General features: G+C 31.9%; 1 long non-coding RNA gene across 1 annotated transcript; it reads left to right on the top strand.

The window, feature by feature from the left end:
- The first annotated feature begins 587 nt into the window (after nt 1-587).
- LOC136795212 (uncharacterized) lies at nt 588-2,828 on the top strand. Its single transcript, XR_010842783.1, has 3 exons — nt 588-740; nt 2,399-2,510; nt 2,768-2,828. It is a non-coding gene; the product is annotated as an uncharacterized lncRNA (long non-coding RNA).
- The last annotated feature ends 2,150 nt before the right edge of the window (nt 2,829-4,978 follow it).

Here is a 4,978-nt window from a genome sequence, read left to right on the forward strand (position 1 = left end):
TCGCCTGTAGTACAATTTGTTGTGCTCAGGAAGTTCCAGTTCTTTGCAACTTTTTACAGTCACTTCTTCGACTAATCCATTGCTAGATATGACAAGGGATAACACCTTTCCTTCTTTCAGGCGATAGAGTTGTTTCAGTTCTTCACAGAATATAAGCGTTGTTGATATTTTCTTGATTTCTCTGCAACCACCTGGTGTATATTGTTGTCTTTGAAAACTTCTATTTAATATTGGGGGCGTATTTTATTTTTTATCGCAAGAACCATTATACCATTCCAGTAAACAGTGGTCACTCTATAGTGCAGAGAATAACGGCACTAAAGCTTTCCAGATACTCACTCCTTGTTGATATCAAGCAGTTATTATATGCCGAATGGACTCCAATTATTATTATATTAATATCATTAATAATGTTATTTCTAGCCCAACTTTTAATTATCTCATCCACACATACCGCAATTAGTGGTAAATGTAAGGTAAAAATGCACTACATATATTGTATAACAGAGATAACAGTCCATTAATTGCTACACATTCCCCGAAGAAGAAATATACAAATGAATGTGTTATCTATTTTTTCAGTGTATATTTCAAAATCTCTACTACTCATTATCAATAAAAAACATGGAGAAACCCCTGATCGGTAAGATTCGTGGCTACGTTCGTCATTCGTTAGTCACCTTTTCTTGGCTCAGCAATGGCAAAGAAAAAGTTTTCAAGTGGCCACAAGAGGAATGCGAGTAAGTTTAATAATTAAAGACAACTAGTGTACTCCTGAGATAACTCTCACATTAAATATGTTTCTTTCTTATTTTTGATTCATTCGAAATATAATCTAGATCATGCTCATTCGTATAAGTAATATAATATTACCAAGAAAGTATGTTCAACTTACGCAATTGGTAAAGCTGCAAACTTTATAATAACTATCATTAAGTAGCAGCTTACATAATAAGTAATTAAGTTGCTCCACTGAGAAATACTTTAGTTTTACAGTTAAAATTAAGGATGATTCCGGCGGGCTAAGAATTATTTGTGAGAACCTGCAGGTCTGAATAATTTGAGCCATGAAAGTTTAAAATCGCTTAAAAAAAAAAAAAGTCACATATTCAGAAACGGGCTGACTAAACGCATGTTAAGTACAGCCATTTTTAAATATTTTGAGCTCGAATTATTCATGAAATATATCTGTGTAATTTGAGCAAAAAAAAAACCAATGAATTAGTTAGGTCTTTACGATAAATTAAATATTCTTATAGAAGCACAGCCGTCCAATACAAAAATTAACTGCAACTAATCTCTTGGACTTTCTTGGATAGCCTCCAATCGACTAGAGGGCGTATCAACCTGATGCTATACGGCGAAACGACAATGAAGATATTTGTGTTATTGGTGCACCACACCTATTTTCTCACGTTTAAAACTATCACTAATGAAACAAAACAAAAATACTGGGAAATAAATAAAACTATTTCTGTTTTCTTAAAAAACAAAAGATTAAAAAAAAAAACTCAAACACTTTTGTAAGTATTGAAATTAAAATCACGATACGTAAAGCTTTCTAGAATCTTTAATTTGTTTAACATAGTGTCTAGAAGGTTGCCTATAATTAATTAGTTACAATTACAATTAAAGTTGTGACCATACAATCAAAGATGTATCCAGGAAAGCCCCAACAATGCCTATTCAGTATGCTAGGTAACTGACTAGGGAATACATTGACAGGGTGTGTTTTACTGAAAATCCTTCCTGAAAATGGACGTAAATCCTTGCAGGCTAGAAACGCCACTTCGTAAGGAACCATCCTGTCGGTCGTGAAGGGGATGAAATATTCTACAGGAGCAATCAGTAGGTCCTTGCAGGTCGTGAACTCACTCTGTAAGTTACTAGCCTTCAATCGTGAAGGGGATAGAAAGTCCTTCAAGAATTATTTGTTGGTCCTTATGAAAAGAAGATAAGATTCATGAAGGAGGATGGGGCCGGAGAAGGCAGTTGTGAAATAAAAATCCAATATTCGTTTTCAAAGATAGTAATGGAGTGTACTGATTAACTATGTATATTATTACTCACTCTGGATTAGAAGATTCTATTGTAATCTTTATTGATTCAAATGATACATTTTAGAACATCAAAATACAAATATTAATTTATGATGACAAGAGTAGTTCAGGTTAAGCAGGTAGTTTTTGGCAGCTGTCCTAGTTACAGTATAGACCAGCAGATTGCGCTGTCGCTACCATAGCGTTTGTGTTGTTTTTCACATACTCAATGCTCTTGTATGAACAAGGTCCATCAAACAATATACGAAGTAATGTAAATAAATCTCAATAATGTTTTTTAATAATATAACATTACACGACTTCATGAGCCGGTGCTAACATTTCATAACCTTTCGCAGTGAGACTCGGCGCCAGTACCCTTCAGCAGTAACGTCGGTTTCTTCAGGGTCTTCCGACAAAGATTGTGAGATATGTTTCTCCGAAGATTTCACGGCAGGCTCTTCTTTGAAGGTAATTCAGTTTGATATAGTTACTTCCAAGCAATTAAATATCGAAATAAATATTAATTTTCAAAATCCCTAGAAAATGAAGTCAATACGCATACACTAAAATATTCATTCGGTAATTGGTAAGGCTAAAGTAACTTTTAAAAAAGAAATAATAATTATTGTAATAGGCGCTCAATATCGTTTGTTGTATAAAAATCTGGACTTTCATATTAGTTACATAAATGATAAATAAAAAAACCGTATTGATTTGATTTACAGAGAGTTCAAGACTAGAAGTGAACTTTTTAATTTGAACAGGAAACCTAGATTGAAGGACATGGTATGTTTGTGATACTAATACTATTTAGTAGTGAGGTGTTCTGTTTTGAACTTATATAAAAACAATTATTTAGGTTGTATGAAAAAATATTGACAAAAAAAAATGTAATCGATATTTTAAATGCTAAATGTTGGAATGAGTTATTTTTCTCAATAAAATATACTTTGAAATATATAAAAATTTTAATAACAGATTTCAATCATAACCATTTAGTAAAAACCGCACGATTAGAGATTGATAAGCTAAATATTCTTGACAGAGGGTATTTAACACATGACATTGTGTATTTGTATAATATATGGAATATGTAAATGAAGACTTATAGTATAGGTTCTACTGGATGAGATTCATTCATTTAATTAGACATAGTGAGTGAAAAGTACTCTTCATTATTTAATTTTTTTTTTATTTTATTCCATAACATCTAATAATGACGTTTCGGGACTGTCACCCCATCATCAAGTATTTGCTATATTATATCCCAATATTGTGCAAGAATTTGCTATTAATATTAGTCATAGGTCTTCACTCAAAAACTATATTTATAAATTCTTAAAGTATATGTTCTACTATTAGATGTTATGTAATAAAGTAAAAAAATTTAAATAATCAATGGTACGTTTCACTTACTATGTCTAATTATTAAACAAAAACACATTTTCAATTCAATTCAATAAAAATTCCTAATAAAAATAAATTAATGATATAATAATAAAGGCGATAACGATACCAGCAATTGTTCTCTTCATAGATCTGTCCAGAAACGCTCCTTCAAACCCAAATCAACTAAATTAATCTTAACGCAGTCCTCCCATTTACGCTACGGACTACTCCTCGGACGTTAACGCGTCACTTTAGTGTTTATCAACATTTTAGGGATCCATTGGTTATTAAGTGCCACAACCTTACACGCCCATCTTATTAGCCGCAATGCTATAACCTGAATTATACTTACCAGTGCAGTACTCTCAATTAAGCGTTCTATAACCTTCTAAATTGTTCAGTTAACTCATCATTTTTCGATCAGAATATTTTACCTAATAATTTCTTTACAAATACCATAATACATTATCTTCCCATATTGCAAAAGGCCACATTTTGCATTCGTAAACTTTTGGATAGAAGGCACGAGAATTTAGGTTCGAAATTGAAAGATAATAAGCATTGTTCGCTTTTTACCTCGCTTTTATTTCCTCATTAATTTATTCTTTTCTAGGTTACTGTAGATCATAAATACTTAAACCTATTTTTTGCATGAGGTTTCATGCAGTTTTGCTATTTTAGGCACTATTTAAATATTGCCTGATTTAACTATGTTAAAGTCTGCTCTTCCCGTTTTAAGTAAATATTTCCAAAGTGATATAGGACCGTCGTTCCCCGGGGGTATTAGCGTGGCGGGTGTGGCGGGGTAGGATTGCCTTGTATTTGTGCTATTGTAATTGTGCTATTGTAATCTCCTCTTGTGAGATTCTGACATGTCATACATCGACCAACCTACTCGCCATAATTGTCAGTTAAAAAAGTCAGATAAGTAAGGCTACCATGGAGGGCGGAAGTGGAGGATTTGATGCCGTTTTTCAATTTCATGTGCTTTTTAAATATTTCTCTATTAAACTATCTTAAAGTCTCCTCTTCCCGTTTTGAGCTAATATTTCAAAAGTGATATAGGATCATCGCTCCCCGGGAGTCTTAGCGGAGCGGTCCGGCTGGGAAGGATTGCCTTTTTTGTGTTATGATCACCTGTTAGCATAAGAAAATTAGGAAAACAAAATATAAAATATCTAAAAACGAACCATGATAAAGTAATTATCCGTTCAACTGATTTTAAAATTCTATATAATTTTCTGATGTAACCATTAATAAGATAACAAAATAGATTCAGACTTAATCTAATTTCTAACATCAATAGATTTTACTTATTTATTGATACTTATTATTAATAACCTTATTTCCATAGAGTTGATTTATTTGATAAAATCCATAAGCCAATCTAATTTAAATTTAAATGCCATAATGGCTCTTATTTTGTTAATTGTCCACTTAATAGGGGTATTCATAATGTTCTGTTAAATGTAAAATGTTTGTATATTATGTCAAAATAATATGTTACAAGTATAGAATTGTTAGCAGCCTAATTTAAAGTTATATAT

This window comes from Halyomorpha halys, unplaced genomic scaffold, assembly GCF_000696795.3.
Source record: "Halyomorpha halys isolate HHAL.00 unplaced genomic scaffold, Hhal_1.1 Scaffold9386.1, whole genome shotgun sequence".
NCBI lineage: Eukaryota > Metazoa > Arthropoda > Insecta > Hemiptera > Pentatomidae > Halyomorpha > Halyomorpha halys.